Source organism: Parasteatoda tepidariorum, chromosome 3 (assembly GCF_982258835.1).
Source record: "Parasteatoda tepidariorum strain Cologne lab strain chromosome 3, Ptep-v5.0, whole genome shotgun sequence".
Classification (NCBI taxonomy): domain Eukaryota; kingdom Metazoa; phylum Arthropoda; class Arachnida; order Araneae; family Theridiidae; genus Parasteatoda; species Parasteatoda tepidariorum.
The window spans coordinates 84,707,576-84,725,370 of record NC_141757.1 but is presented as its reverse complement, the minus strand read 5'-3'; the positions used below and the strand labels follow the sequence as shown (position 1 = coordinate 84,725,370).

General features: G+C 29.2%; 1 long non-coding RNA gene across 3 annotated transcripts in view; it reads right to left on the bottom strand.

The window, feature by feature from the left end:
- Positions 1-1,185: 1,185 nt before the first annotated feature.
- Positions 1,186-17,795, bottom strand: part of LOC122268859 (uncharacterized) — a 402,125-nt gene continuing 385,515 nt past the window's right edge. For all 3 annotated transcript variants that reach the window (XR_015432628.1, XR_006224727.3, XR_015432629.1), the window contains exons 2-3: positions 7,024-7,134; positions 1,186-1,322 (exon numbers count right to left, since the gene is read on the bottom strand). This is a non-coding gene — a long non-coding RNA (uncharacterized LOC122268859). The remainder of the gene's footprint in view (positions 1,323-7,023; positions 7,135-17,795) is intronic.

Below are 17,795 nucleotides of genomic sequence, written 5' to 3'. Positions count from 1 at the left end.
AGAATGAAACTTCAATTCGCATTTTTTTTTAATTATGTCATTTCTTTTCACAATGAAAACGGTATCATTTATTTTGTATTCGGCTTATGCCGTAAGGTGAGTTTCGTCGAGTCAATATTGATTATTCTTATGATTTCCAGTTCATAATTTAATTTAAGGAAGTATTTTCGATCAGATGTTAGTGTCAAATCGTATAAGTGAAGGATGATGTTAAACATAACCCATTTCTGTCAAAATTAAGTCATAAATAATATGTTAACGTAAATTGAGACCGGAAACTATTTCTTGATATACCTCCCTTAAATAAAGTAATCTATTTTAATCAAACAGCAAGAAAATAGTTTTATGGAGTTAAGGTAAACTGATATCTTTCTTTTCGTATTCTAAGAATATTTTCAAGTAGTCTAGGAAATATATTGAATGTTAAACAACACGGTAAAGAGGCCAAGAAATGTTTAGAAGCTCAATTATTTGATGCATAATTGAATGCAGTTTCTACAACAAACTAATTTTTTTTTTCTGAAGATTGAAGAAAAAAATTTCTGTATCAAAAGTAACTTTCAAAGTTGTGTGTGTGTTTTTATTATGCTGGTAATTAAGTTTGCATTTTGCTCAATGTAGTATTTTCTGGTTCCTTAATTAACGTACCGATAATTAGATTAGTATAAGAGTTGTGTTAGTGTCAAAAATACAGTGACGATACCACTATTTAGTGTTATATAGAAAGAGGAGAGGACGCCCGGTGGCCCGGCATGGGAGCGCAAAGCGCTGCCATGCCACAGGTCCTGGGTTCAATCCTCGGACCGGACGAGGTTGATTCAGCCTTTCATCCCTTCAGTGGGTCGATAAATGAGTACCAAGCATGCTTGGAAACTAAACACTGGGGGTTCCGCGTTAGGCTGACCACCTTACCGGAACATCTCCTCCTGCACCCCAGAACCCAAGGTCAAGAAAACTGAGATGGGCACAGTAGGCCTTGGCCCTCTATGGGCTGTCACGGAATTACAGAATGCGTGCATCTAATTCATCAGTTAATATGATAGCATTGATAGTGAATGTAAAGTTGCGAGCAGGATGTGTCCAGAATGGAGCAATGTGAAATAATACGCATTTTAGTGGCACAAAGCATTTTAATAGTTGCTTTATTAAGGCAAAATGCTGCACAGATTCCACGAATCATAAACCTTAGATTACAACCGAATTTATGAATAAACTGCATTCTTTCAACAGCTGCAATTGCTTCAGAGTTCCCGGATATTTCTTTCCTTGACTTTTAGTAGATCTGGTATTGATCTACGCCATTCTCGGAAATTTTTACACATCTGAAAGGTATATAATGACATAATTAAAGCTTAATAATTTAAAAATTATTTTCACTTGTTATTATTGTAAGCAAAAAACGCTTTTAAAAGCTCATCACATAAAAATAAGAAATTAATTCTTCGATATTCAGTACCATGTAGCATGATTCCATTGCTCGAGACCAACTAACAATACTCAAAATTTACTGCAATCAATTACTTAATAAAAGCCTTCACTTATATAATCCATTAAAACAGGTCCCGCAGTAGACAAGGCTCGGTAGACTCGTTGAGACACGGTTCCCAGTAGAACACCGAAGTAAAAAATTACTGTCAAAAGTCGAAGTCGAAAATTACCGCGGCCATTTAGCGAGTGGGTAGCCACTTTTCTCAGCCTGTGTAGGGACCTATGGTGTGCGGTATTGGCCCGCGTTAAACTATTCTATCGTAAAATGTACGACTTCACTCACAGTTCTTTGAGCTACCACTAACTAAAGCTGCACCAATATCAATAGTACCTATTACCAAATTTAATTAAGTATCATTGGTGTTACTAACAGTATAAACTTTCACGGTCTCTCGTAACGAATAAGTAACTTAACTTAATTTTATTTTTATGTACAGTGCATAAAATAAGAAACCGACCATCTCGAAAAATTTATGCCCTAATGATCGGATCTTCGCATTCTGAGACTCAATCTTAATGGTTCGAGCTGGTGACTTCAAATTTGATAATTAATTAGTGCAGACAATACTTTAAGCTGCGAAATCAGACACAAAAACGTACTTTATCTGAATAAGCATACCCTTCTGGATACTCAGATTCGGATATTTGACCCTCAAAATATAGGGTGCAGCCGCAATCTAGGAAATGTGGTCCCATTAATTTGGTCGGAAGAGAGGTTCAAAGTTTGGACCCTTTATGTTAATTTAATTTTTTGCGTATTTCTTCATATCTCGAGAACATTTTAACTGAATCGAAAACTTTCAACATGCAATTATCATGCCATTGTCACTGTAAGTTGTACGCATGCAATTATCACTGTTGTGTTTTGAATATATAAAATAAAGAAAAAAAACACAATCGTCTACAGCTGAATATATAAAAATGAGTCTTGATAAATCAATGGGAAAAAATTCATGATTTAACGCCACTCTTAATTAAAATTCTTGAACGAATTTTAGAATCTGGGTCCAAAATTGTTTCTTGTGCCAGCTATTCAAATTCAAGAAAGATAAAACAATGGATTTTCAGTTATAAAAGAGATATACAGAAAACGAACAAACTTTTCCTTTTTGTATTACTGCTTTTAAAATTTAATTTACTAAACGAGACAAAAAAAATTAAAAATCGAACAAAAAACGTTTAATAAAATATTTATTGCGCTTTAGAAACCCTCAAAATGTTTACTTATTAGGAAAATTTTCTTTATTTCTACCTTTATTGATTATAGTGTGAGTAGTAAATCAATCTAAAGATAAAATATTTTAAAATCGGCATTTCAATTTATACATGATGCTGCCTTATAATCCATTTCAATACATTTTTTTAATCCTTGTTAGAAATAAAGTCAGAAAGTATACTATTTAGAATGATATACATCAATATTTAATAATATTTTTTGATATATTATAATGACTCATTCTCTTATTAATATAATTTAAAGGTATAATTTTATTATTTCATTAATACTTTTTTATTCATTTATAATAATAATTTTGTATATCATATAATACACATAATATTATTTTAATATATATTAAACACATTATATATTAAATACAGATTATAATATACAAGTGTAGAATAATATATTTTATATATTATATACGGAATTATTATATTATAATAATTCTGTATAACAAATTGTTTTAATTTTAAATTTTTATTTTACTTCTTCCTTTACAGTTAAACAAGAGAAAATTTTTATTGAAATCATTTATAATCTTCACATATTTTTTAAATAAGCTTTTGTTTTCATTTTAATTAACAAAATATTTTCCTAGGTCAAATGGGAAATAAATGAAATTGAAACCATTAGAATATTCAATTCTTTCAAAGAAAGAGTAAAAATGTTTGCTGTTAATTGTCCTAGAACAGCAGAAATTTAAGAAGAATATAATGAATCGAAAACAAGACTCAATCATAGGAAATGAGAGTAGTTTTTAAACGATAAAGTAAAATCAAACATTTCTTCTTCAGAGATTTTAAAAGTGTCGAAAAATATAATAACTTTGCGCTTAATTATTGTCATTTATTCAAATGAGCAAAAATAATTCAAACATTTACAGACTCGGTGATTACTTTGGAAATGATAGCCATTTAAAAGGAATGAAAAATATTTTAAAATAGAATATCATTTTAATTATAACAATTGAGAAATAATGAAAAGATAACATAATTATGAAAGTAAAGGAAATTTAAAATTGCTGAAATTATTTTTTAATGAAGTTTATTGCATATTTCTGAAGTAGCAAAATATCTGACGTCAGTTGAAGTTATAGAAACCATTCTTAAAATAATTATTAAAACTCATGCAAGTTGGAGAGATCTAACTTACTTTTATTAGTGAATATATTATTGAAAAAAACTTTTTTAACACTAAATATTTTATCCTTAACGCAATTTTTCATTTTCGCTTTCTATAGTCTCTTTAAAATTTATTTGATTAGCTTCAAAAATTTTGAAAACTCTCATTTAAAATATAATTTGTAGTATTTTAATGATAAAATGTGAGTTTTAGATTTCATTCACTTTACAGCTACTTTGGTAAAAAGCAAATTTTTAAAACACACTTAAATTTTATCAATAATAAATAATTAAATGCAACAATAAATTAAATGGACCCTGATAAAAGTGCTGAAGTTAATATTAAAAAGCAAAGATACGTTATATTATACCAAGCAAACTTATAGTTTATGGAACATATTTTTATTAATCATTTAGAGAAAAGATTTAATTATGTATAATAATGTGAAAACAGCAACACATGGTTTTGTTTATTATATGTATCATTTTATAGAAATGTTTTTAATGCATTTCTGCTTTATTCAGAATAAAGAAACATATTTTATGCCGCAAAAGTTTGCTTATTCTAATCTGCGAAAACTATTGTGTAATATCTCTGCAAATTTGATGTTCAACAACCCTAAAAGTTGCGAGAACTAATACTTTTTTTAAAATTTTTTGCCAAATTCGGCTTTTACATTCAATATAACTGGCATATAGATCTCTAAGCACTGAAATGCGAATTTTCACTTCCGAAAACCCCAATGTTGGCGTGTTTTGATTTCGTCTGTAATTGTTTACTATCCATAACGATTTGGTGAGCATTTTCAGTTGTCTTTAATGTTGTTTTTCTTCTCCGGAATCTAAAGTTCAGTGATAAAAGGACGTATATATGTTTGAAGTTGGGTAATAAGAATGTTTATATTTTAATTTTCAAGCCTCTGCAAACTGTATTAAAAAATTTTATAAAGTATAATTTCTATCCAGTCCTACTCTGTTAAGCCTAGTTCAAATCCATTTTGATATTCTTTTTGCCACGCGTATGCTTGATTTTTAAACTAATTTTATTTTAAAAATTAATGTATGTATGCAACCTAAATTACCGATTCTTACTCTATAATGTTTCGTAAAAAAACTTTACTGATTCTTAAATGTATTATATCTAATTATTATATCTATGTATTATATCCTACTCTGTTAAGCCTAGTTCAAATTCATTTTGATATTCTTTCTGCTACGCGTATGCCTGATTTTTAAACTAATTTTATTTTAAAAATTAGTATATGTATGCAATCTAAATTACTGATTCTTACTTTATAATGTGTCGTAAAAGAAACTTTACTGATTCTAAAATGTATTATATCTAATTATTATATCTATGTATTATATCCTACTCTGTTAAGCCTAGTTCAAATTCATCTTGAGATTCTTTCTGCTACGCGTATGCTTGACTTTTAAACTAATTTTATTTTAAAAATTAGTATATGTATGCAACCTAAATTACTGATTCTTACTTTATAATGTGTCGTAAAAGAAACTTTACTGATTCTAAAATGTATTATATCTAATTATTATATCTATGTATTATATCCTACTCTGTTAAGCCTAGTTCAAATTCATCTTGATATTCCTCCTGCTACGTGTATACTTGATTTTTAAACTAATTTTATTTTAAAAATTAGTGTATGTATGCAAGCTAAATTACTGATTCTTACTTTAAAATGTTTCGTAAAAGAAATTTTACTGATTCCTAAATGCATTATATCTAACTGCTATTATAAATTTTACTAAATAACAAATATGGTGATTGGGGGTGATTACTTTGCACCAAGTAATGTAAAAGAAAATTCAAGGTATTTCACAGCACAAGGATCTTTACTTGGGTTGTGGTGAAATGGAGCACCACTTTACTGTAAAGTAGTTACCCACATTTTTAGTATAAGATACAGGTATATTCTTTACAGTGTGGTACAATTGCCTTGCGTGCTTTTAATAAGCCTAAAGGGTTTGCCGAAAGAAAACTGAAAATAATATAAATAACATGTCTTTTTTCGTTCTTAATAATTTGACACTAAGATACTCAAAAATCTCATTATGATGAAAATAGGAATCATACTCTCAAAAATAGCGAATCATGCTCACTGAAAGCAGAAAATGATGTATGCCTGTTTTCAAAATTGTATTGTTTTTGAAACATTTTTAGTATTGTTTCACAAAAGTGTTTACTCTTGCATAAAAAGTCTGTACTTAAATTAAACTGCTGTAAAAAATTCGGAATCTGAAGTTAATATTTAAATAAGTCATGTAAAGTCAAAAAGTTATGCATTAATACCTACTCGAGGACATCAAAATCACCTAGATACATTAATCCAACCACCTACATCCATTGATTCAACCCTATACTATTAAATATTACTTATTTAACGCTGAAAACTTAAAATAAACTAATATGCAATTAACTTACCAATAAAACATACGATCAAAGCAAGTCTTCCTGAACTTTATTGAATTAAATCTTTCTCAGAAATTAATATAGTCCACTCGCTAATAAATTGCTGTTGGCGGACTACTATTACTGTAAGAAAACACTGGATGGGGTGTCAGAGTTACAGTTAATCCATCAATATAGTGATGAATGGATATTTTAGTTGTCTGTTAGAGTAATTGCGCCATAGATCACTTGACCAATGTGATGTCGGTTACAAATAGTAGATAGAATGTTGAGCGACGACAGTGGAAATCACTGCAACTTAATGAACTTCTCATTCAATAGGTTATTCGATTCTTTTAAAGAAATGAAACAAATGGAGGATAGTTCTGCGATAAACTTCAGCTTTCTAGATGATGATTAATATTGAAGAATGCTTATAAAATAACTGTTACACACCTATAATAATACTTTAATTACTCTTAATATTTTTAATTAATTAATTAGTTTTAGTTTGATTTTTGGTGATTAAGAAGTTCGTATAATTTTCATTACCCTTTCTTGTCACCTAGTAATCATAATGCTTTTAATTCTATTTCTCCTTGAACACTTAAGTTTTCCTGCATTTAGTACTTTTTTGTAGCATTTTTTTTTGTAAATTCTAGGTGAATAAAAAATGTACTTAATTATATAAAATACTAATAAAAGAACAGTAAATACATCAAGTCGCTATGGTACAAAGGTTATATGTCATTCTCTTTTTGTGAAAATCCCTGGTTCCGTACCTGGTGATGGCTTGAAACCTAGCTTCAGATCGATGAACACAGGCTTTTCTGAGCAATAAAGGGGGCTCGTGTGCAATCCTAGCAAATTTACATCATCATTTGCTTTGAATACTAAAAATAAAAACATTGAGATAATTCATAACACTAATAACAAAAAAATTATCTTAAATAAATAACTAAGAATCCAAAGAAATATTCTCTTAGACAGTGACATTCCTTACAAATAGGGTCCATAAAATAATGTAAGATAGGGTCAAGGCGCCGTCCATGGTAGCTATTGTTTCTGTAAACATATTTGAGATCATTTACAGGCTTCAAAAGAAGATGAAAAAGAGAAAGAACTAGTAGTAAAACCATTTTAATTACAGCTGACTTAAAGAAGTGTAAATTTACCAATTATTATTCTTAATCTTGAACTATTCACTTATTCACATTTTCTCTGATCTCTATTACGAAGCAGTCATATATGAATGTGTCGCACCTGTTAAAAAATCTTGGCAGCCATGGATATTTTACTTTTTTTGGAGAAAAATTTTTTTTAATTAAAAGATTTTTTTACCAGTTTTTGATTTTTGCTGTCTTGGTGAACATAAACTTTCAGTTTTGAGCATAAGTCCAAATATTTAAAACGAGATCATCTGGTCGGGTCTATTTTTTATGTTCAAAAAAGGTTTATTTTGCAAAATGATCTCGTCAGGATGGATGATTTTCAATGGGCTGCTCATCAAGATGAGCTTAATGAAATTCCTAACGCTCGACAAGACGAGGGTGAAAATTAGTGTCATTCCATTTAATATAATATTATTCCAAGAACTAAATTTTGAAGTGAAGGATTATTCAAAAATAATTATGTTGGAAAGTTATCTCGTGTTTATTATCGTACCACCAGTTCTCTGAGCCAAATGGAGGAATTAAACTAAACGAAGAGCTTAAAGACTAATTTAATGTACAGACAGTATTGGAAGAACCAGAATTGAATCTCTTAAAGTAGAAAGACAGCGGTCTTTACTACCTTTGAAAAATTTTAACATAAGAAAATGGTTTAATCTTTTCAAAAATTTCTAAAATAATATAATATAATTTCTAATATAATAAAATAATATAATTTCTGTGCAAAAATTTCTAAAATAATTAATCATATGATGTAATGGCAAGTCTATAAACACAGTTTTTCTTCTTCAGATTTAAAAATGTAATCAAAAGTAGGAAATGGTTTTCTTTTCAGCTTTTTTGAGAAGGAATAATTAGAACTGGAGCCCTTTTAGCAAACAGTGATTCAAGTGCTTTTCACTGCCCCTCTCCTTGCCACAATTCCAAAGTTGGAGAAGTTGGTTGCAGAAACAGCCATCGAGTATACGGTTGTGTGTGCACCCCATCAAAACGAACAACATGTGTATGCGGTATCATGAGACCGACTTATCTTCATCGGCAAGCTCTATCTATATTACAACCAAAATTCTAATTTCTGACAAATTTTCCAGAATACTGATATTTATATTATTTAAATCGGAGCTACAAGCAGTTTGTTGGGTAAGGATAGATGAGGGTATCTAGCTGCAATTATTTATACGTGATAAGTCGCTTGATTAGCATCACTGCTTAAATAATTAAGAACTTGCAGTTGTACCTGATTTGTGCTAAATTTCAAATTCTTGGGGAAGCATTACTGTTCTCTTAAGGGTATTTATCTTGCACTTTGCGCATTAAAAGTCGTTTTTAACGCAAGCGTATTTTTTAACACAAAAATTACCATTTCAACCTAACTAAATTTAGTGGTAACTTTAGAGTTGTTGTTGTTTCTAATGCCATCTGCCAATATCAGCAAGCCTGCTTGGTGAAACCGAGTGAATTTAAGGGAAATGGTGCGTTTTTTGTTTTGCAGACGCGCCATCTATGAACACGAATACGACTTCATCCACACACACAAGTCACAGTTCATTTAAAAGGGAGGACTTATTCATTCACCCACAGATCGTAATTTTGACCTGAACCAGAGAGCAATCAATTCAGTACCCCAGAGGTATTTATTTGATATGGGAACTTGGAGGGCTTTGTGATCCGACAAATTTAACGTGCACCAGTCACCATTTACTACACGAGGAGTTTTCAGCTTGCAGGGATCAAACTCACGACCTCTTGGACATGGGCCCAATGCCCTACCAATCAGTCTGACCCGGCCGGTCTGAAGATTCAAAATTTTAAGGCAATACTTCTGATAGATGATATTATTTGATTTGAAAAAAAACTTGTATTTGTAATGTAGATTGACTTTTTCACCGGGTATTAAATTTTTGCTTTGGGAAAAAAAAGTTGTAAAAAGAGGAGGTATCCCAGTGTGTAGTGCTGACAAAATTGTCATCATCTTGTGGTAAATCTCAAATTTGTGGTGCCTTAAACCTCATGACTCTTTTAGATGATAACTGGATGTCGAAGGAAAACTTTAATTTTTAAAAATTCTGGAATAAAGTTTAATAGTAACTATTAGTAGTAAATATTATTAACGTCAAAATAATCTTTCATTGAATCCCAATGTTCTATTGATAAATATATTAGAAATATATTCCAATATTCTACATTAGTGACCTATGTGAAATCTAACAGTATTTCACCATATTATTTTTCAAATCTGTTGTTAATTTTTTATAAGGAGTAGAAACTCATATATATGAAAAATCACTATATAAACATCATTGAAAAATTCCTAGCCTTCCATCTTGCCAAATATTTTCATGAACTGAATAATATAAAACACCATGAAATTCTGATGATCTACCATGAATCTATGCTGTACTTCTATTGAATAAACTTTGACCATATTTTAAAATTTTATCTATGCAATTAGTCTATAAATGTCTTCCTTGGTATCGAACAAATGTTCTAGTGTTGAACAAATTAAACGTCAAACGCTCGGGGATTTAAGTTATGATTATGAGTATTTTTTCCGCTTCTTTTATCAAAAGTCTATTGTATAAGTTAACAAAAACCTTACCTTAACTAATTTATGGTTTGAAACATTGTATACAATATGTTACTGTTTGTTTCGTCCTATAAAATGATGAAAAAGAACAAGATTATTGTTACAGCAGCATTAACAGCAAGTTGACATTAAACCTTGATTCTCATCTTCTATTTCTACATCAAAGAATACATTCTTAGAAAAATGATATAATGTTTGCAATTTTCAGAATTCTAACATAAATAACTTTATGCTTCTAAATAATATCTTTCTATTCAACGCTATTCTTCATTTCCTCCCATAAAATTAAGCCAAAAAGAAGAGGAAAACATAATAAATCTTGCATAGAAATACAAGAAGTGAATGTTGGTGTATTCCTTTGGATAAGAGAATGAAATACGATTACACATCTGAACGTAGATCAAACCACAGCGACACAAACCACTATAATTTCACTTAGTCGTAAATATTGTCCTTTCTTTTATTTGTTGACTACGTTTTTGAGAAAAAAAATTTACAAAAAGATTGCACATAAATTTTTCTTAGAAATGTTACGTCTTTGAGACAATGTTCAGAGAAAAATATACGTTGGTACATTTTCCGGATTCAGGAGTCATTCGTCATTAGAATAGTTTCTCTTTCGAATGGATTGGTTGAAGATTTTTAGTTGCTTCAAAGATAAATTTCCATTTGTGGGACAGGAGCCAGATTTGTTCCAATTGTTTATATGTATGCCTTTTATATTACATTATGCTTAGTTACAAATGTTTGTACAACAGACACACATAATAACAGATAAATGAGAAATGAAGTTACTTTTGAAACAAATGTTATACGTTGTATAAATCCATACTGAAAGATGTAGTTAATTTTTTATTTTGCAATAAGTTTTTTGGAGTATGATCATTATTTAAAAATTTCAGTCAGTTGAAAAATAACTACTTTTTTGTAAGACATGAGATTAATTCCCCCCCCCCCCAAATGTTTATAAATTATATTTCAGGTATCCATGCATTTTAATTCTACATTCCTACCTGTCCCTTTCGAGCCAGCTGACTTTTAAGGCATCCAGATACCTCTGCTCTGAACCAGGCCATTTTGTTTTGCTTTGCACAGATGTTGGTGCATGCATCTTTTCTAAATAAGTCTCGGCCTTCCTCTTTTACGTTTACCATCGAATGCCCGCTCTCTGTGATCTATAACGTGATTTAATGTATTTTGCCTCAGATACCAAACACCATAAGAATCGCTTAGGTTTGAGAACTTTTCCTTTTGAAGACTTGCAAAATGAAAAAGAAAGGTTTAAAGAATCACTAAACATTGTTTTTGTAATTTATAAACGGTCAAAATAGAATTAACCTTAACAATTGTCTGTGTTTCAAAAACACAATGTGTTATGCTAGGCTTTTCGTCAGGTAATAGACATTGGAGATTCATAAGGTGGATTTTAATCTGGTGATGTCATTTATCGGGAGAGATGGAAAATTCTAGACTTTTTGTGTTAAGTTTTGTGTTTTGTGTCTTGTTGCAACCATTTAAGCATGAATGAGAATTTCATATTCCACTAGTCCAGGGTGTATCAATGAAGGGGTGAAGGGCAATGGAAACACTTCCAGTGTTGAAAGAATGAAAGGCATATTGTGATGTCAACGCTGGGAATCGAACCCCCGTTCAAGCTGTCATGATAATGAAGGATTAGCTTTCTTGGTTCTAGTATTTACCTTACTGCAAAGAATAAAGTGGCTCCATAAGTTGGCAGCAAAAAATTTGTTGGTTAAACCGGTCTAGTAGAAAACAGTCAAGAAATGAATATTCCCTCAGTTAACAGTCTGAATACCTCCATTTTTATGGTTATTGAACTATTATGGGTGAGTATAGTAAAATTAAAATTAAATTAATTGTTATTTTACCATTTCTTCCAAGAAATTTATAACAGTCTGCCCTATAAAATTTTAATGAGGAAAAGAATAGCAAAAGTCTTTAAATAGCCAAGAAATAAATATTCAATTCCTAAGATTAATTTTTTTTTATATAAACAATAAAAATTATAAATTTATGAATGAATTTAATTTGGGAGCATTCTATGACCTCTACGAGTCATAATGCCTGCTCAGGAGGCAAACGTCCTCCCTGGCTTATAAGGTTAAACAATTTATCATACAATTATAAATTACATTTATCTAGCGAAGATTTCATCCAGAAAATAATATGTTGTAATTTTTTTGTTAATTTATATTGATAGAATTATTTTGAATTTCAGGATATTAATTATTTGCGTAAAATTAATATGTGTAATTTTAAATGATAAAATCTTACCATTTGAACAAATGATGATTGAATATAGTTTCTGAGCATTGAAACTTAAAATAAGTATACTTTTAAATTTTTATTTTTGTGTCTTATATTGTAAGTTAATATATATCATCTACACTATCAAACTGAAACATTTAAATCTTTTTTAGAATCATTTTTCTTTTATAATCAGTAATCCTAATTTCATAAAACTCAAACGATTAGATAAAAAAATAAACATTTTTCAATTTTTTTCATTTTTATTTATCATTTTTTATTTTGCACAGTTTTGATCCAGTTTTAAATAATCAAATCTTTTAATTAATAATTTTAATGATGAATAAATTCATACATTAATCGTAAAAAATAATAATTGTTGTCAAATTGTTTTTAAGTACATACTTTTTCGATTTATTTGTTTTTGTCATAAATAAAAACAAATTCATAATTTGCTAAAATTTTAACACTTATCAGGAGGACGAACTCGCTTCGCTATGTGAAAACAGTTTTTCTCATCGCAGAAAAATTAATGTTGATACAGTAGATTTCATTTAAAACTATTTTGTAATTTAAAGAGAGCTACTGCTATTTAAGTAATTCAAAAATTCATAAAACATGCTATTTTATTCCAATTTTTTCGTAGGGAGCATTTTAAATTTTGTCGAAATAAAACAAAGTTTTACAAGTTTTAGTTTTTAATTCTGTACCAGTTTTTAATTCTAAAATTATTTGCCATAAGTTGAGTAATCAGCATTCCTGCATTTATTGTAAAATGTAACTATGCAATGAAAAACATTTTGAACCAAATTACGGTGAAAAGTATCGGCACTCAGGATGTCAGTATTTTATATCATATTATCCGTTTTTATCGGAACATGTTGCGGACGAAAAGAATTGATTTTAAGTAAAGCAAAGAATTCAAATTTTGAAAGCATTTAAAATATTACTTCCAATGTAACATAAGAAACAATGAAATATTAAAAAACGGATAAATATGACAACCAAAGCTGACGTCTTCCGGGAGAATTTTCAGTAATTTTTACATGAATTATTACCGTAAACTCACTGAATCAATCTAATTAGATAAATATGATTGCAAAAATTACGGTATAATTTTTACTGCTAAAAGAGACTTCATGGATAATGTTTCCAAAGTCCCGGTATACTTTATACTGTTTTTTGATCTGGAATTTTTTACATTGTATGCTTATAATATGAAAAAAAATTGTCTACTTGCCAAAGATTTTCTTTTCAAATCACTAAAGCGGCTGATCTAAAACATTCTTATATAGTGTAAATAATAATTTTTTGAATTAAAAAAACTTTTAAAGGAAACTTTACAAATGATTAATTTTAATAACTTTAGTCTAAATTAAACAGATAACCTCATAACCTCAGCCAGTTTAATTACTAATTCAGTAAAGCTCCTTACAAATCTCACTATTTCAATTTCAATAAATATTCCCTAACTATGTTAAAATATAATTTAAAATAATAAAATAAGAAGTTAAAAAAATTTCTAATTATAATTGTTTTAGGAAAATATTAATTTTTTAAATTAAAAAAACGTTCAAAGGAATCCATGACTTTAAATAAGATTAATTTAAATAACTTTAGTTTCAATTTTGTGATAACAAATGTATTTTATAGATAAATATAAATAACCACAGTCAGTTCCTTACAAATCTCACTATTTTAATTTGAATTCACTGACTGCGTTAAAATATAATTACAAATAATAAAATAAGAAGTAAAAAAAATTGCAATTATAATTGTCATATGAAAAATATGTTACACAACTTCATCATAACATAAACTAAAATCTTTTTGTAGTTACATTTTGACAAGGGATAAATAGATTAAACTCTAAAACTCTGTACGAAAAACATTTTCACAACAATCAAAAATCAAAAATAAAAATTAAATTTACTCAAACGGTAGAAAATAGGAGAATTTGAAAAGGGAACAACAGAAATATGTTTAATTTATGGTCAACAATTCGAGAATAAAATCCCGAAGACAGTGAGAAAACTCAATTTGTGTCTGACATTGTCTTTGATCTTTAACTACTGCTTAAGATCTTATATAAGGAACAATAATTGTCTAAGCTAAAAATGCTAAAAGGAATCCATGACTTTACAAATTAATAATGTAAATAACTCTAGTGGAAATTTAGTGATTGCCCAAAAGTATGTTATAAATAAATATAAATAACTTCTGTCAGTTTAGTTCCCAATTTATTAAATTTCCTTACAAATCCCACTATTTCAATTTAAAATAATATTACTAACTACATAAAAATATCATTGCAAATGAAAAAAAATCTGCTGTTGTAACTGTAATATGACAAATATGCCATTAAATAAAGCTCTGTACACTTCTTCTCAATAACATAAAGCAAAATCTTTTTGACAGGAAATTAATAGATTGAACCTTAAAAAACTTTATTCGAAAAACATTTTTCAACCAACCAAGAAAAAAAAAAACTAAATTTACTCAAACGGTAAAAAATATGAGAATTCAAAAAGGGAAGAAGAAAAAAGTGTGTAATATATGGTCAACAATCCGAGAATAAAAGCGAGTGAGAAAACTCAATTGGTGTCTGATGTTGTCTTTTATCCCTAACTACTACATAAGTTCTTGTATAGGGAGCAATAATTACGTCTCTCCTTAAGCTACTCGACTAGAAGAAGCGAAAGAGGAAATGAAGTAACGATGTTGGGAAGCAGTAAAAAAGAGCTACACAAATCGCGCCTCCAAATGGATCTCAATTTGTCAACTACAGCCAGTGGTAATGGCAAACTGTCCCTCAAAAGAAAGAAGTCCAGATTCCTGTCTTGTAAAGCGTTGGTCAGTTCTAACTCTTTTACACATTCTTGAGAAATACTTAACTAGAGTGTCAGACATGTTTGGTCACTTGGAATTTGTTTAGTTACAGCTGATGGAATAATATGTAAGAGAAGTAATAGGTTTAATATGCATGCTGAACGAATAATATGCTTCTTGTAAGGCGTTTTTTAGTGTATCGCACACTGTGAAAAATTTTGAAACAAATTATGGTAAGTAGTACTGACACTCAGGGTGCCAGTGATTTTTTCCCCTAAAATTCGTTTTTATCGTAAAGTTTTACGGAACAAAAAACCTGATGTACAGTAAGTTTTACAGTAACATTTACAGTGAAATCACTGTATTTAAATAAATATTACTGTACAAATTAGGGTATAAAATTGTAAGGTAAAACTGGATTTCATGGATGTTATTGACACTTAGGCAGCCATTGCTTTTTACCGTACGCTGATTCTTGAATTTTTTACAATGTATGTATTTGGTTTTAGTTCAATGTTTTAATGTAAAATAACAGTCAGACGATTCTAATCTTTACAAAGTTGTGAAGTGTATCCAACAATAAGCAAGAATATATAAATAATTACCAAAACATTTATAATATTGTATTCAGAGCTTATTGGTGCAAGATTTCCAGAATTGGTTATATAGTTTCAAACATATGCATAGAATTTTGGCGTACTCAAGATAGCAAAATCAGACAATACTATAAGTCAATCCTGGTAGGAAAATGAAATGGGGGAACTGTGAAAGATGATTATGAATCTTCAAACAGGAGGAACTGGTAATTCTGAAGAAATATAATCTGTGTGAGAGTTCAAAAAGTCAAAGAAACTATAAAGAAATGCCAAATTAGCTAAAACGTATCTATCTATATTATATAAAACGCTAATACGTACGTATGTATGTATGTATCAATAAAACCGATGATATTTCTTTTCTCGCGCTGGCAACAGTTTTCATTTTTAATTGATTGGATTCGGCGCGCAAGAGCACGTAGTGAGCAACCAGATAACAATAACCAGAGTGAGCATTATCAGGTTGTTCAATTCAGATTCATGCACTAAAAACATGACAATATTTAATTTAAACTCAATTAGGAATTAATTAATTGAAGTGAGAATGCTTTAAAAGGCCGCTGTTGAATTGATATTTTTCTACTGGGAGCTACCTAAACGTCTAAAAAACGTTTAAGTGTTTGTATTGAATGCATTGAATTTTTTTATATTTTGCGTTTATTTATGCATTGAATTTTCACGCTTTAAAATGCAGAATATTAGCGAAGCAATATTTGATAATTTATTTTGCTAATATGTTTCTTATTTAGCTAATGTTTTGAATTTTTCACCATGTACAATCTAAATAGCTAATATACTTTTTTAAAAGCCAATAAGAACATTGGTAGAATTCTTCTACATAAGTACAATACTATGTCTTTGATGATAAAATACTATGTCTTTGATGATAATATATTATGTCTTTGTGCTTGACCAACATGTGCTTGTGCTTTTTGCTCACCAATGAACATTGTGTTCATTGACGAGCGAGCGCAGCGAGCCATGGTTTACGGCGTGAACCACATAGGATTGCGTAGCAATTCTCGGGGGTTGGCGAGCGTTAGCGAGCAGGGGGCGGAGCCTCCCAGTTTATATATATTTCACTTATGTGGCACCATAAATTTGGGTATTTCTCTTTCTATTGGCAACACTATAGTCATTATTCATTTTGTTAGATTGTCTTAAATTATTATTTAAGGCAGCCTAACAACCAGAATCTAAATAAATACTCAACGTATAACTAATTTTTTAATACATTAGTTATTTCTTAAGTAGTGTTAAATAGTTAGCTAGACGTTAAGTATTTATTTAGAATTATTATTGATTTTGATCCTCTATAAAATGGCTGTAGACTGTCTTAACAATTATTGGTGTACTGGCTGTTTTTTATATATATATATAAATATATTCTACAGAAGGTTTCTAGTACAATACATTTTAGCTAAATTTAATTAAAGTGAATCTATTATTAAGCTATTATTGTCTTAAAATGTAATCTGTTTAATGTAATCAGTTCGTATATGTAATCACTTTCATATATTCCTCAGCCATTATTCTATATGTTCAGTTTATTTGGCTACCTATGTGAAGCGAGGTCACATAAATAACGTCAAAATGTGATCATATAAATATTTTGTATTTATGATGTAAATTTAAGGCAATTTAAAATGAAAGATTTACCAAAATGCTTACTTTTAAAACTGGAAAAAAAGCCCAGCTTAAAAACCAATGTCAAAAGTAACAGAGCAGGTCATTTTTGGAAAAAAGTGAATAGCCTATCCTTTTGTTTACAAAAAAAGATTTACTAGAATTCACATCTTATAATTAATATCAAGTATGTTTACTATGCGCATTTCATAACATTTAATATCAACTGAATCCATTAATCATCAATAAAAATTGAGAATAATTGTTTCAAAATAATATTAACACTATAATGTGCTAAATATAAAATCCAGAAGACAGTGAGAAAACTCAATCTGTGTCTGACATTGTATTTGATCCTTAACTACTGCCTAAGATCTTGTATTGGGAACAATAATTGTCTCTCTTCTAAGCTAAAAGAAGAATCCATGTGTTAGAAAGAATCCATGTCTTTACAAATTAATAATGTAAATAACTTT